The 16,784-nt window shown below is 34.1% G+C and overlaps 1 long non-coding RNA gene across 24 annotated transcripts in view; it reads left to right on the forward strand.

The window, feature by feature from the left end:
* The first annotated feature begins 1,456 nt into the window (after nt 1–1,456).
* LOC107942347 (uncharacterized) overlaps nt 1,457–16,784 on the forward strand; it is a 33,831-nt gene continuing 18,503 nt past the window's right edge. For 7 of the 24 annotated variants that reach the window (XR_005919984.1, XR_005920003.1, XR_005920005.1 and 4 more), the window contains exons 1-11: nt 1,471–1,643; nt 1,761–3,751; nt 4,042–4,088; nt 5,397–6,776; nt 7,249–7,392; nt 8,317–8,367; nt 8,893–9,040; nt 9,659–9,957; nt 10,115–10,215; nt 12,117–13,097; nt 13,619–13,692. This is a non-coding gene — a long non-coding RNA (uncharacterized lncRNA). Of the gene's footprint in view, nt 1,644–1,760; nt 3,752–4,041; nt 4,089–5,396; nt 6,777–7,237; nt 7,393–8,316; nt 8,379–8,892; nt 9,041–9,658; nt 9,958–10,114; nt 10,216–12,116; nt 13,098–13,618; nt 13,693–16,784 lie in introns of all 24 variants that reach the window. The other 17 variants (XR_005919994.1, XR_005919998.1, XR_005919999.1 and 14 more) reach the window with 17 other exon arrangements.

Genomic DNA, 16,784 nt, shown 5'->3' on the forward strand with positions numbered 1-16,784 from the left:
TCTATTTTAATTTCCCTGTTTTATAGTAACTCAGAAGCTCGTTAAGGTTAGAAGCTGGTCAGAGTTACATCATACTATCCATCGGCCTTTTGGGTATATATAGCAAACTAAATTTTGGTTCTAATGGCATGTATAGGTTAATTTAGCCAATGATAGCATGTCAATGTTTGGTTGGAAATAGGTATTGGCATGACTTGTTATTTTTATATTTTGATACGTATAAATATAAGGTCTTATCATGATTGATGTGTGTTTTGGTATGGTTGAATTATGAATAACTAATAGGCATGGTTTGATTTGGTAGATTTAGTAAGAATATGCTTATATATGTTTTTGGTAAATTTGATAAGTATGGACTATTGATCATATGTATTGATATGTTATTTATAAGACTTGGTTTTTGCTTGAATTAAATATTTTGTATTGGTTTGTGAATGCGTTAAAGTGTTAATGTAGGTGGAAGACAAATTGGGTAAGAAATGTGGCTAGAAAAATAACCTATTTCGTCCACACGGAATGAGACACGGGCGTGTGTCTCAGCCTTGTGTCCCCTATATTTTAAATTTTGTGTTAGACACACGACCTGACCACATGGACGTGTGTCTCTTGCACCATAGAAAATTTTTGATATTTTATGAAAAAAATTTTGAATACCCAATTTAGCCTCGACCTATTACTAATGCGTATTTTGGTATTCGATGGCTCATTTAGTTCACCATTTAGTAACATGCTTAGTTTTCATATTTCTCTTCCAAAGAGCCCTATGTGGACCATAACATATAGAGTTCAATAAGAGCAATGAATAGCCGTGCTTTGAAGAATAAAATCTTGGGGGAGTGCTCCCAAACTATCATGTCTATCGGTTCATTGTGGAGTAAAAGGATGGATAAAATCGTATATGATTCCTATAGAAGAAACACTTGTCGCACAAGCATCTCCTTTCATATGCCCCATTCATCAAAGAATTCACCAAAGCCACTCGTGGCAAAAACCTGTGTCATAACATGCTAGATAAGAAACCAAACAAGCTAGACACAAAAACCTAAATGAGTAGACTAGCCACTAACCAATTTGAGCTAGGTAGGTTAACCACCTATTGTCTAATATTAAAACTAATTTAGGGAAAATCTTTGAAAACTAATACTCAGTCTTATTATCAAATATGAGTTTAGGAGTATGGTTACATATAGGGAATGTTACATCATTTGACAGGCTGCGAGTGCGCAATAAAACAACTAATTTATGAAATAATTTTTCATTAATCATTCTACCGTTGTTTCAATCTATTTGCATTAATTCTAGTAAAAAGGAAGAAAGTTAGTTTAGTAATTTTATTAAAATTTGCATTAATAATTTTCATCTCATTTAAATTAGTAATTACTTGTAATTAATTTGACAACAAAATTTAACAACAATCTCTTCAGCTCAATAAAATATTATTTATATTCTGCGTACGCGCGCGGAATGGGTATTTTTTTTGTTTACTTCGTTCTTCGAGCTCCCGAATTCAACCCGGTCAGGAAAATGGATTTCTATTAAGTTTAATTTTTTTTGAAAGATCTGTTAAGTTTATTTATAACTCTTTCAAGACACAAGCACAACCGATCCATGGTCCAGATCTGATCTGAAATCTGAATACATCGGTAAGTAGGTGCCCAGTAGTAGTATATCAAAGTTCTACTCTGCTTGTAATTTGTAAAGAATATGCATGCATTTTTCAAGCAATGATGTAATTTAGTCTTATTTTTGTGTGTGTTTAGGTTAGAACTGATGGGATTCGGTGGGAGCAAGGGTTCTTGCAGGGGAGGAGCTTCCTCGTCGAGTGGTGGGAGGAAGGGAAGATCTATTGAAAAGAATAGAGTTTTCCAATCCTCTCGCCTGGGAGCGCCTTCTGGATCTGCTGACTCCCACTTTGACCGTCAGGTCTTTCTCCATTCTCTTGTCTCATTTTTTCCTCTCTCTCTTCTTCCTCTTCCTTGAAAAAGAAGTTCGCTTCTTCAGGTGGTTGTTGTTGATCACCATAATAAAGACTACGGCTCTAATTTCACCAACCAGAACAGGAGAGAACGGGAATCTGAGTCGGATCAAGTGAAAAGAGAATGTTCCAGAAAGGTTAAAGCTGAATCGGCATCTGATTATGAAATGCCACTGCCATGCATATCTTCCAATGGTGTAGATATAGATGCCTCGAGAAGTGGTAGCAGCTCTGGCAGAGCCGCCACAGCAGTGCATCACTCTACTTCTCGCTGCCTCTCTGGCTTTAGCTTCTTTTCGGGTAACATTAGCTTCGCATAGCTAATAGTTTGGGTTCGTCTAGGGCATATCCTGTTTCTCCTCCAAGTCTTACAATATTCAACCGTGATGACAACTTCGAGACACTTGAACATCGTCAACTTTCCCCAAATTCTTCTTCTATAAACTTATATTCTCCCTTAACCTTCAATGATTCAGACACAGATAGAGATGAAATTTGTGGGTCAAGTTCAAATGGTCGCAACCAAGACGATTCTCTGATCAAACATGGTGAATACTGGGCTCAACATGATGAACTACATGGTGCTTGTTTTAATGCCTCAGAAGTGACCACTGGAAAAACTAATGATAATACAAATGATGGCATAGCTGAGATTTCCGATGATGAAAGGTTGGATAAGATGGAATTTTTATCTAACATCTGGGAACATGTTGAATCTGATGACTTTATGGAACGTGTGTGTCAAGGTTTAGATTCTCGGCCCTCTTCCCTTGGTGGAAATCAGGCCATGTTAATTCAGCTCCCATCTCATATTCTACCATTAAACCATGATCCCTTGATCTTACCAGCTGGGAGAGTCGGTGATCATGTTGATAATGATCACCATGGAGTTCGACCATTAAACCATGATCCCTTGATCTCATCAGCTAGGAGAGTTGGTGATCATGTTGATAGCGATCACCATGGACTTTGTGTACCAGAAAATATGGAGGATTCTCAGAAAGTGTAATGTTTTCACCAGCTCAGAATCCCTTATGAACAATTTGCTGACAGGGTTGACCAACTATCCAAATCCCAAGATAGCTCAAAAGGGGAGAGGCAAGTTTCACATTACTTTCTTAGCTGTGGGATTTATTGAATTCAGGAATAGAAAAGCATTCCCAGATGAGACTGAAGCCTGTAAACACTGCAACTTTAGAAGATCCAGACGTTTGAAACTGTAAGTTCACATGCGAGACAGAACATTTCACTTGAGTAATATGTTACTCGGACTTGGTTTAAGCATATACTCGAGATCGGTATGTTTCATTTTCTTTTAAGTTTTCTTCATGTATTTAGAAGATGTTTGGAACATCATACCCTGGATGTTCAGAGGGTGCTCAAAAAAAGTGAAGATGTTCGGAACATCTGTTGAGTTTTGTTATTTGTTGTGATTGGCAGTTATTGTGAGTGCTTTGCAGCAGGGATTTACTGCAAGGATTATTGTGCATGTGATAACTGTTTGAACAAGCCAGATTATGAGGATATTGTTCTTGACATTCGACATCAAATTGAATTGCGTAACCCTCTCGCATTTGCTCCACCTATTGTTAACCCACCTAATGATTCCCCTAATGTTACTGTAATTATAAGTTCTATAATCCTACACCTTTTTCCCTTTAAATTTGTGTAATTTCATAAGTGTTTGACAAGATGAACACACCATCAGCCAAGCACAAAAGCGGATGCAAATGCAAGAGGTCAAAATGCCTAAAATAGTATTGCGAGTGCTATTGGGTATGTTTTAACTTTTTAGCTCCATGTTACTTATGTTGCTCCCAATTTCCTTTTTTACTTTTAAGAACTTGTATTCAAGATCCATGTGTAATATACACCTAGACATAGATATGTTATATGACTCTCCAAGTATATAAAAAAACTCTTTAAATTATTGAACAAATCAGTGTTAGATTGCAAATCCTTTTCAAGTTTGAAAGATCAACATAAGCTTTTGATTGTTTGTTGAGTAAATTCATTTATGGTTTTTGTTGGGTATTTTTTTTATTGTTGCTTTTGATTGTTTGTAGGACTGGTAGGAGGTGGAAAAATCCGGTTTTCTTTTGCCATAGACTCGGTAATCCTCTCTATCCTGTTTGCTAATGTTTGATTGAATGAAACTTGAACTTTTTTTTAACTAGTAAAATTTCAATGTACAGAAAAAAAAAAGTGAAGTATAGACAAAATCCAAGGAAGCATACTTGCGTTGTATGATTAGTATTTCTTTCAAAATATTTTTGTTGGATATCTAGCTGGGAGTTGTCTCTAGCTTGGAATGGAGTACAATCAAGCAATTTGGAGCTTAATATGATTTTGTTTAATATGCTATTCTAATATCCGCAAGAACATGAAATTTTGTCTAGAAATTTTGTTAAACATGTCTTCTTATTTCTTAAGAAGGTGCAAGGAAGTTTCCTCTAATAACAACAAAGTACCAGAAAATATTATGACTGATAGGTAGAATTTGTATGGTCAAGGGCACAAGGCGCATTCTAGGTGCTAAAATTCTTTTATTTCCTAAGGTGCAGGGGCAAAAAATTATGCAAATTTTTTTTTCATTAATAGACCAAGCTGCACGATTTCCTTATGATCCCATGTTGTGTTCTTGCCTGTTGTTGTATATTCAAATATTATGCACATTAATTAAAAAGAAAAAGAAACCTAATAGAACTTGAAGTAGTTGGGTTTTTGTTTTGCACCTATCGCCTTACATTAAAGTGTATCTAGATGCACCAGGTGTGCATGTGTGATCGAATGTACTTTTCCCTAAAGGGTCTAGGGTGCTTTTATCATTTGGCTCTAAGGTGCAATTGCTAGGCATACACCTTGACATTGAAGGTTGCAATGTCTTGGTTGATGCTCATTACTATGTTCTAAATTGTATTGAATTTTGAGTTGCCACTTATGGAGATAGGATGGCCCAGAGCTTAAAAAAATAGTAAAGCCTATGTTCATTTATTTCTGCATGCTTGTTATTAAGTTGATCTTGCATGGTTTTTTTATTATAGTACAAAATGTCTAATCACTGAATGCAATTTGGATTGAAGTAGACTTGAAAGTTGTTAATAGGAAGATTAACTTTTCTACTTGAGAAGATTCCCCTTAGCTCAATTGCTAGCTTTACGGGACTTTAAGTCTTTAATAATGATAAATTTAAATTTAAATATGGAAATTCTTGTTAGAAAAGGGTTAAGAAATTAACCGCCCTCCTCTACACTGGATTAAATAGAACAGATTTTTGTAACTTTAGAAACCTACTATTATGAAATTAGTTTTTAGTCCAGTTTACGCTGAACGCATGCTATTAGAATTTCCACCTCCAATTTTCTACCTTAAATGGTATTCTTCTTTTTCTGATTGTATTGCATTCTTCTATTTCTACCAGGTAGATGAAATGTTGAGACATGCATCTGTCACCAGTTGCACGCTTGTTAAGCAGTCTTCGTAGCCATGGTTTGTTTATACTTTTCTGCTACAATCCTTCTCCCTAGAATTGTTCGGTTTGAAATTTCTTCCTAGACGTGGTTTGTCTTTAGTTCTCTTGGAATAGTTTCGGTTCTGTCAGCAAAACTCTATGTTTTTAAAACATTCCTTTCTTGATTTTAAAAGGGAATGTTCCTGGCCTTTAGTGGATACTTTTGAAATTGATGGGTGGTATAAGTGATACCTGTAATGAGTTCTTTTGGGTGCTTTCCCAGTGGTATTTGTTGATGTTTGCAGATCAGATTTCCAGTATCTTTTGGTTATTACATTCAGACCTTCATGAGGTTAGGGTTACAGCTGTTCTGGAATATTTGTTATCTCTGGTGGCAAGTTTAGAACCATCACATTAACTTGCAAATGGACAGAGAGGTGATTTGGAAAATTTTGCTTTGTTCTTTTTGTTCTTTTTGTTCTGGGCCTGTGTGGCCATTAAATACTGGGTTAATTTTCTTTCTCATTCTATTCTGGGGATATCCCGTCATATCCTGATTCGGGATAGGCTATTCCAAGAATATCCCCATCATATCCCGTCCCGGTTCATTATTTTTAGTGCCCGGTTCAGATATTTTGGCATCCGGTTCAGATTTGTTAGGTGTTTGGACCGGGCTACCTGTCATACTTATTCCAGCAAGGGATATCCTATTCCACGGATATCCCGGTTGGGGGATACCCTTTTGAAGGATACCCCGGCTTAGGTATATCCCATTCGAGTGATATCCCTTTGTTTTTAAGTTTAATGAAACCCAACAGAAACTTTAAAATAGCCCCAAATACCAGTAAACAATAAATGCAAACACCATTATTACTGGTATTTAAAAAACAGAAACAATTTCCAAAATTTATTCTTTTGAAAATAAATAATAATAAAAAAGTCTATTCTGGAATGTAATTTTTGAAAATAAACAATGCCCCTTTATTTTTTTATGCGTCTCTATCTATAGTTTCAGATATATGCTTCGTTTTACTAATATTTTAAGTTAGCTTTTGTCAAGGTTTTCGGTTTTCAGATTAAAAGAATCAGGCCACATTTGGTTGGTTCCTTCTTTATTCTTGGATGAATATCAATGCTTTTGTTTGGTTTACCGTTTCTTCATTCGGCCGAATTAGTTAAAGCGTTTCTATTCCCTCAAATGTGTAAGAGGGATTCAGTGCTGAAAGCTTTGAATGGCCATTCCGACCATGGCCGAATAGAAATGAAGAAAATTGTTCCCAAAATCTCCTTCACACTTTCTCTGCAAATGCGTTCAAAGTTGCTCCTTTTATCACAACAATACACATTCAGGTTAGCAGGTTTTTCTTTTCAAGTTTAATTTCGTTTGGTTTCTGTTCTTGCAATGATCAAATTTTGTTTTAGAAGGGTTTTTGTTGATGGGTTTTCTTTAAATTTTTCTAAAAATATAAGCTACAACTCAAATCCCAAATCTCTGTCTTTCGGGGAGATAATGTTTGGTTCTCTTATGGGAAACCTATGGACTAGAATTGAATTGCTTGGAGTCAATCGTAATCACCATATCGATCTCTTCCTCTTAATCCTTGTTTTATTGTTTCGATTTTGCTGCTGGAGACGACAAAAATAAACTAATTAATGGAGGAGATAACTCAAAATTTGATGAATTTATATTGTCTGTAATACTCGCGCATATCTCTTTTGCAATATTTGTCATTCTTTAAATCAGAGTTTTATTCCCAAATTTCTTACTGATAATCACTTAGTCTTCACTATTGTATTTTACAGTATTTCAGATTTGTTTCAGGTTTGGAGATATGGTGCAACAGATGAAAATTTATTAAGAAATATACGTTATGGTGCTTTGGAGCAGACAAGTTGATGTCCATACACTAGAGGGTCAAATGGAAACAGAAGTTATGCTAGCGGGCAGTATAGACGGCTCCTTCAGGTATAAATGGAGTCAGAAATAGATATAGATGTATCTGCATCCTCTTTCAAGTACAAGATGTCTCCAATTCCCTATTATTGTACTATAAATTCTACTACTTTAGGTGGATCTACAATTTGTTAACATGGGGCGTTACTTGTTGGCATTTCTTTGCGTTTATCACATTTATTGGTGTCAAAATACAATATGCTGAAGCGTGTCATCTGTTACTCTGTTCGGAGTAATAACCTCTAATTTGAAATGGTTGTCAGTTCTTCCAGTGCTCATGTATCAGGGTTGGGTGACCTAAACATGCCATACTTCTTGCAACTTGCTGTCAAGTGCGATAAAAATTAGGTCTCCTTTCCAATTTTGTTGTGACATTGGAACCTCTACATGTCTTGCTCATCTTTTTGTTCTGCCAATGATCTGGTATTCTTTTTGGCGTTACCATCTAACATTACATATCCCTTCCTATTGTTGTATTGGAGCTTTTACTTGTTGTGATGCATGGTGCATTCTCCTCCCACTGCAACATACATGCAGATGCACTTGTTCTTTCTCACTTCCATTTTTCCGTTCACTGTCTGTTACGTTGTATTTCTAAGCATTTGTCTTGTTGATTTGTTATTTTCTACTGGTTGCTATTGTGACATATGTTTAGCTTCTTTCGATGGCATTGCAAAGGAGCTTATACTGTTTCGATGGCACATATATATTTTTAATTATTGGATAGGTGGAGTATTCACTGTGTTTATTGATTGTACTATCAACAGTATTAATCTGAGTTATGCTTGCGTTTGTAACTATTGTTATTACTCTTGGAAGAAAAAGAAATCTATTATTATTGCATAGGGTGTAACTTGATTTTTCTTTTTACATCATCACAATGTCCTGTTCCTAAGAAGATTGGCATCATCCTAATCGGTAAACTTTCCTTTTCAGTTTAACACGGAGGGGTATCTTCTAAGGCTTCCTCTTCCAGAATGTTGGGTGGTAAGAAAAAAGTACTGTGCTTGTTTCGCCACCATCTATTTATTTGTATAGTTGAGCCAAGTTACCTGCATTCATACGTACCCTGATTATTCTTTTTCTGAATGCTACAGAGAAGTTACTTGAGTACTGTTGTTCTTTTTCTGCTAATAGAACGTAGTTCTATTGTTTTATGCCATTAAGGTCTGGATTTTATGCCATTTACAGATCATGAAAACTGAAAAGTAATGAAGTTTATGCTGTTGTTATTTGGCACATAATGCCCTTTTTTTCTAAGGATAAAGTTGTAAAATTCATTTGGTGGATAGTATGTGTTATTTTATTGTTATCATTACTAGAATTATATTGTAAGTTGGATCAGTATGTGCTGTTGACACATACATGAAATACCTGTCATGGTTGTATGTTTTTTGCAAAAAATACTGGTATAATTTTTACTCTGATTAGCTGTAGTTATTTTTGTGTTATATTTACAGTCTTTAGATCTGCAACCCATGCTTGGGATTTATGTTTTTGTTGTTTGCATAGGTATATTGAAGCCAGTAAAGCTCGCATTTACCACTCTGGAGATGATTCAATTGCTTTAGTAGCTTAGACAGTTCTACTCTGCGTTTTCGAGAATATACTGAAATTATTACATCCATTCATGCCATTCGTAACTGAGGAACTGTGGCAGGTGTGGGCTTTGTAGTGTTTACCACGTTTTTTGTTAATATAATTTTTATAATTTAAACTCATTTAGTTTACCATATTCTTGAATCTGATCATTCATGTTAATATTAAGTTTGGATAAAATCCGCTGGAACACAATTTCCATTGATGAGCACCTTATTAAGTCTAGATTTAATGTGCACACCTGACTTTGCACATGCACATGTAAGTGAATTTTGGGTTCACATTACAGCATACATGAATAGTGCTTCATACAAGAAATGATTTTTTTTTCCTAACGTCTCTTTACCTTCTTTGTCTGCGCCCCCCCCCCCCCAAAAAAAAAAAAAAGAAATTTAAAGAAGGTATTAATTACCATAACTGTTGCCGTTGTCACATGATTTAGAAAATCTATTTTTTTTGGCAGTACGGGCAGGAGAAAAGCTGCCCGTTTTCTTCAGCCTTTTCAAATTCCCTTCCTTCTCCATCATTGTAAATTTAAGTTCTCTTTAAATTTATTTTCCTTTTTTATTTCCCCTTTTATTCTCTGTTGTTTTTCCATTCTTTGATCTCTGTTTATCCTCTCTTTCGTTTTATTTATTGTCTCTCCCTTCCTTTCTTGTTATTTCGTAACAAACCCTAGGCACTTCCGCGGCATCAACACCTTCCGGCGTCTTACCTCCGATCAAAGGCCAGCTTCCTTCCCATTATTCGAAAATTGAATCCTCAAATCTATCTCTTCTATCCATAGCACCCCATTTATTAGCTGACTGACTCCCTCTCTCTCTCTCTGTCTGTTTTGAATTTCTTCCTCTCTTTTTTTTAGTTGTGGGTAACCGAGTGCCAAAAAAAACACGGAAAGACGCTACACTAGGTTTTCTTTGCCGTTTTTGGTTTTTGTGATTTTTTGGAATTTTCTGCTTCATCGGTGACTGATTTCAGGTATGAATCATCACTTCTACTTTGTCTATCTTTGCTATTTCATTTCGTTTTAGTTTCAGATCTATTCTTTATTACTTGTGTTTTTTTTATGATTTTTTTTGTTTTCTTCTTTATAAATCCTTTGTCTTTGCCTGTTCATCTCTGTTTTTTGTTTCAGATATAATTATTTATCACTCGAAGCAAAGCAAAAGGGAAAGTAGGTGGGTTTTGAGGATAGTGAAAAATGTTTGGTCCGGCTTCATCGGAGATTGATTTTAGGTATGAATATGTACTTAAAATTTTTCTTTTTCTTTCATCTCTGTTTTTAGTTTCAGATATATATTTCTTTTTACTAATATTCTCATTGGGTATTTGTCAGGGTTTTCTTTTTTCAAATTCAAAGAATCACTGTTTTGTTCCATTGAAATTATGTATCTGTGCGGTTTTTTGTTTTTTTATCTTTTACTATATGTTTATTGTTTTTGAATTGTCTGTTTCGCTCTGCTCGCATTGTATCTATCTTGCTTTATTGTTATTATTTTTTGCTTCGCAAATCACTTTTGGTGTTTCTATTTGTTTCTCGTTTACTTTCGTAAGATAGAGAAATTCTAAGTTCTCTTCCGTTTCTACTTTTTCCGTCTACTTACGATTGTAGCTATCGTAATATCTTCGATTTCATTTTATTTTTTGCTTCGCAAAATACACTGTTTCGGTTTCTCTTTATGGGCTCCTGTGTTGGCGTTTGGTCCTGTGTCCTGCTTAGTTTATGGCTTGTGTTTTGCCTAGGTTTTGGGCTTTTATCCCGCTTGTAGGTTTATGATTGAAGGCAGTATGACCCTATTTGCAAATGCACTGTTAGTTGCGTCGATTGTGAAAGTCTCTAAGTCTCTGTGTTCTTTTTGCATGCTGGTTTGTGATCCATTTTTTTTGCTTGGGCCACGGATTTGGTTTTGTTTTTATTTTTAATTTTTAGTGTATTGGGTTGGCTTGTTTGGGAATGGGTTTGCGTTGTTTTTATGTTGGGTTTTATTTTGGTAGTGTTTAATTTTAAAAAAGATTTGTAAAATATTTTTGAACATAGCTGTTTAATTTTGAAGCAATTGTTTTAAAATTAAATAAATTTAAAAATATTTTATGTAATTTAAAATTTTTAGGTTTTCTTAATAAATGTTTTTGTATTATGCATCACATAATTATGAATGATTTGAACATTTTACTATTTACTAGTTTTCCTTGAAAACCATTCATATCGGAACATGTAAAAAATTTATTAAACTGGTCCACTAGGTTCTATTTCTCAGGGCTGAATATTGTTGGGCTTGGGTTATTGAGCTTTCATTTCAGTGTTTAATTTTGTGTACCGATTTTGGCATTCGTTTTTGATTTTGTGGTTTTTAGAATCCCATTTGTCAGCGTGTATGGATTTTTACTTGAGCATTGTCTTCGGCTTTTTGTTTTAATTTAAGATTTATGCTTTTTGGATTTGTGTTTTTTGGTTTATGGTTTCCATGTTTAGTAATTGCTGTCTTGCTATGTGTTTGATTTTTTATTGATGTGGTCTGTGAGTTACTTTTTGGTTGTTTTATGCTCTATATTTTGCCCATATATATATTTTTATAATTTTGCTCTTTTATAATTTGCAATAAAGTAGTAAGTTTTGATAATAAAGCCTATAGAAGTCAACTTTCCACAGTTTATGTTATGGAGGGAGTTCCATCTTAATTCTAATTTGTACTTACAAGAATAGCGTTACAAAAAAGCTACAAAAAGCATGAGCAAGAAAGTGAGTGTTTGATGGGTGATGGGGAGTTGAGGGTGATGTGGGTATTTGAGCACCAGAGTGAAAATGGTAGTCAGCGACGGTGTTAAGTGAGAGTATTGGTTTGGTGGCGGTGAGTTACTGAGAATCTTTTTGAAGATCAAACTCTATTTTCTTCTCTGATAAACTTTCTTTCCACCCTTTTCTCTCTCCATTTTGAACAATATTACTTCCCGCACCAAAAAAACTTCTTTGGCCAATTAGTGTTTCTGAAATAAAGATTTCTCCCTTTCAACCGCAGACAAATGTATATTTATAATTTTTAATTCTGTAAACATTCTCTTTTTTTTTTTGTAGATATTAATAACTAAATAATGGAAATAATATTAGTAAACAATAAAATGTATATTTATAATTTCAGGTATGAATCAGGGATTTAAATAACGGTCCGTTACCGAAATAGCGGCTGTTATATAGCGGTAGCGGCGTCGTCCGAAACTGCAATTGCTGAAAATAGCGGTGAGAAGCGGAGTCACACCGATAGCGGTGGATCACGGCCGCAATTTAACGGGTAACGGCCAATTGCGGCAATAACGGGCCGCTATTCCCGTTATTTCCCGTTAACAGCAAATTAAAAAAAATCATCTCCTCTAAACAAAAATCAACAGAAACACAGTTCAATCAAAAAAAGGAAAAAGAACAAAGAACAAAGAAGATAACGGGAAAAAGAACAAAAAACAAAAAAGAGGAGGTATGCTTGGAAATGGAGCTCCCTGAGGGCCTGAGTACGCTGAAGAACAAAGAAGATACGATTAGCTATGTGAACCAGACGAGAAAGAAGAAAGAACCAGGAGAGGAAGAACAGAAGGAAGAAAGCTTCAAAACAATAAGAAAATGGAACGGTTCGGAAGGAAAAGTTTTGAAAAAGGAAATGGTCAAATTGAAAATGAAATGACGGGATTATGGGAAGAAGAGAGGGCAGATTTCAGCTGATTGGGCAAGGAATCGGTGCCTTTTTTTAAGATTATATCTAGATTTTTTTACTTTAAAAATATTTAGATTTTTTTACTTTGGGCCATCTGCTTTGGCTCTTTTTTAAAATTTTTGTAATTTTGTTCTATTAATAAAAGTCCAATATAATGTTATTAAAAAAAAGAAAAATGAAGTCCAAATAAACAGCAAAAAGCAATCAAAGTCCAAATATTTAAAACTCTAAAAATCATAAAAAATGATTTTTTATAATTATAATTATAATTCTTATGTTTTATAATAAGTTGTGCAAATTTTAAAAAAATTCATGACCGCGATATCCGCAGTAACCGCAATAGCGTCCGTTATGTTTGCGACCACGACAAACGCGACGCGACCGAAAACGCGACCGCGACCGTAATTTAAATCCCTGGTATGAATATGTACTTAAACTGTCTTTCTATTTCATCTCTTTTTAGTTTCTGATATATGCTTCTTTTTACTAATATTCTCATTGGATATTTGTCAGCGTTTTCGGTTTTCAAATTCAAAGAATAACTGTTTCGTTCTGTTGAAATTATGGGTCTGTGCGGTTTTTTGTAGTTTATTTATCTTGGTACTATATGTTTTTTTGTTTTTGAATTGTCTGTTTCGCTTTGCTCATATTGTATCTATCTTGCTTTATATTTGTTATTTTTCCTTCGCAAAATACTGTTGGGGTTTCTGTTTGTTTCTCGTCTACTTTCGTGAGGTAGAGAAATTCTAAGTTTTCTCTTTCGTTTCTATTTTGTGTGTTTTTTCAAATCCCCGATTGAGGGTACTTTTAGTGGCTATGGTTTTGGTGTTGGTGCTCGCGATTCTTTCGGCATTCACATGTATTTTTTTACTTTTTTTTTTAATTTTTATGAATTACATATATATTTGAATTTCTTGAATTTTTTTTATATTTGGCAGGCTACATTAGAGTAAAAGATGACAGTGATGGAAACTTTAAACCCATGCACCGAATATAACCAGCAGTAAAAGAAGTCGGTCAATTACTGAATTGTGAAGGAAAAAATCTGAAACTGTAGTAGGCGTGTGGTGTAACGTGAGAAGAAACAGAATCAAATGGGAAAGGAGCAAACTGTAATTAAACTGTTCTTCAACTGCCATTCTTTCTTCAATCCATAGCTTTCCATTTTTTCGGCTGTGGGATAGTGGGTTTGTTTTTTAGGCCTCGGTGAAGGGTTTATTTTTAGTGTTGTGTGGGGACAGTCTCGTCTGGTTGTTTTAGTTTCAGTTCTGCTGGGTTGGATTGGATTCTGTCGTGTGGGTTTTTTGTGAAGGGTTTGAGACCTTTTTTCATCTGGTTCGGGATTTTTCCCTTCCGGTTGAGAGATTTTATGTCCTGGTTCAGCTTATTTTAGGCTCCTATTCTTATAAACCGGTTAGGGAAAAAGCCTATTCGGGTATAGGCCGGTTGAGCAATAGTTCAGTTTTTGAATAGGCCGGTTCAGAAATAGTCTTGTTCTAGGTTTTACATTCATGGTACTTGTCATGATTATTCTGGGTGGGGATATCCCGTTCTGAGAATATCCCGGTTCAATGGTATTCCACTTTAGGATATCCTTGTTTGAGCTTATCTCTGATTTGGGATATCCAAGATCGACTTAACTGGATCAATAAGTTCGCTCGTTGCTCGCTGCTCGCTGCTAAGAAGGCCAATATGTTTGATGAGATACAAATGACAAAGATGACAGTAAATGAAACCCAATTGTACATTGACATTGCTTCCCAAATAATAATATATAATTGTTATAACTAATGTATATTTTATACATTTGGTATAATTAATGTATATTTTATATATTTGTTTTAATTAATGCATATTTTATATTAACAAATATTGATTTGTTTCCTTTTCTTTTTCTTCGTACGTCAGGAGCATTCCAGTTGTCCTAATTTTCCACACACCGATGAATACTTAAGAAGTCCTCCCAACGAGAATCCATATGTATTCATCAATCAAATTTTGTTGTGTTATTATTTTATATTTTTAATTAAAAATTTAAATGAAAATTTATATTTTTAGAACTTATTTTTTTCATTGGGTTAGAACTTTAATTTGATAATTCATACGATTTTAGGCGATTTATTTGTTTTAAATTCGCCAAAGTCAACCTATCTCTTGAAAAGTGGGAATTTACAATAAAAAATTTCTAAAGAATTGAAAATAAAGCGGAAGCAAATCAAAAACAAAGAAGCAATGAAAGAATAGAAAAACCACAAGAAAGCAATGCCTACAAGGTTTTTGAGTAAATGCTCTCACAGTATATTCACTAACTTTGAATGAAATACACTGAGATATAATGGAATCAAATGAGATGTAATGAGATTATTGTAAATGATGGGGGAAGATGACCGCTTGCGTGTATGGACAAAAACAATTTTAAGAATTCAGTTTTAACTGTAATATTATAGGTGAATTGAAGTTTGGTTCGGTAAATTTTACGAGTAATTGCTTAATTAAAGTAAAAGGATTAAATTGTAAAAGAGGTAAAAGTTAATTGTTATAGATTTAAAATACTAAAGGGACCAAAATTGTGATTAAACCATGGTTAAAAAGTCCAAGCGGTGGTGACATGATGAAATCCACTAACTTTTGGGCTATTTGTTCATTTAGTCCAAATTAGTTTAGGGTTAAATTGAAATTAAGTTTGTTTAGTTGGAATTTAATATAATTGAAGGACCAATTGTGCAATTAAACCCCATTGAATCATTAAATCATTAATGATTTTATTGTGTTCTTAAAGTTTAAGGGTAAATTATTAAACTTGGTTGCTAAATAGGATTATTCTGTAATGTAATCTTTAGTAATTTTAATGTTAAAGGACTAAAATGTTAAAGTGATAAAATTACGAGGACTTGTGAAATAATAGTAAATATGGGCTGCAATAAAGACCCAAACAATTCGGCTAAGCTTGAATTTAATTGAAAATGGTTAAATTGCATGATTTGGACCTAGGGACTAAATTTCATAAAAATGAAATGTTGAGGGTAATTTTGTAAAAATGTTAAGAAAGACTTAATTGCATAAAATGGTTTAATTTTACTGTCATAATTAGTTAATTGAATGAAATTATTATTCGAGATTAAGAATGTGTTGAAAATCGAGGAAAAGAAAAAAAAATTACTGAGTAGTCCATGTACTTTGATTTTTGTGCCGAATTAGTTTAAAAAGTTCGTTCGGTTTAATTTTAGTATTTTTTTAAATATATTATATGAACCTAATTGCATAATGTTGGATTATCTTGATGCATGTAAATGAAAATGGAAATAATGAAGTGATATAATGTCAATCATTGATTAAGATGCTTTGGGCCATTATTGGAAATCAGTCTTGTAAGTTCGTGTATATAAATATGTTATAGATAATTTCCTTAACACTTGTTTTACTTTAGTAATTGTAGTGTTTCGTGATTATTGAACGTTTGATTTAACAGAGGTTAATAGTGAAATTGAAAGGTATTGAGTGTATTGAATCAGGGTTTGAGCCTAGCAGGCTTTATGCCGGTGTAATTACCGGGCTTAATGCCTAGCAGGCTTCGTGCCGATGTATCTATTTGACCTTTTGGTAGATTTTGGATTCTATTTCTTGTTTTGTGGATAATCAGGCGGTCAGATCAACTTGAAGAATCAAACTATCCGGGGACCTTTTGGTAGATTTTGGATTCTATTTGGCTTTTATGGCATGTAATATTGATTATATTTGTAAAGGTTCTTAAGTACTTGTTGGTGTTGTTGTTAATGTGCATATGATGATGTGATATAAGTAATTAAGCGAGATGTGCATACTTGATTCTATGGCAAAGCATAAGAGGTTGGGCATGAGATGGTTAGTTTGGCTTGAATTTTGGTATAACATTTTGGGATAGAAAATAAGTTATTTGAATGTGCTTGTAGCTTATATACTTAGTTAAGAAAATGAATTGAGTAAGTACTTGAAATAATGACACATTGGTTAGACCTTAGGATGATTGTTTTGCCATGTTTTGGGTGTCATTGAAATGCATTTTAAAGTCTTATAATTATGTGTTGAGAATTGGTTTAGGCACTTAAGCATTTGGATGTGAATTAA

The sequence above is a fragment of the Gossypium hirsutum genome, chromosome D10 (assembly GCF_007990345.1).
Source record: "Gossypium hirsutum isolate 1008001.06 chromosome D10, Gossypium_hirsutum_v2.1, whole genome shotgun sequence".
NCBI lineage: Eukaryota > Viridiplantae > Streptophyta > Magnoliopsida > Malvales > Malvaceae > Gossypium > Gossypium hirsutum.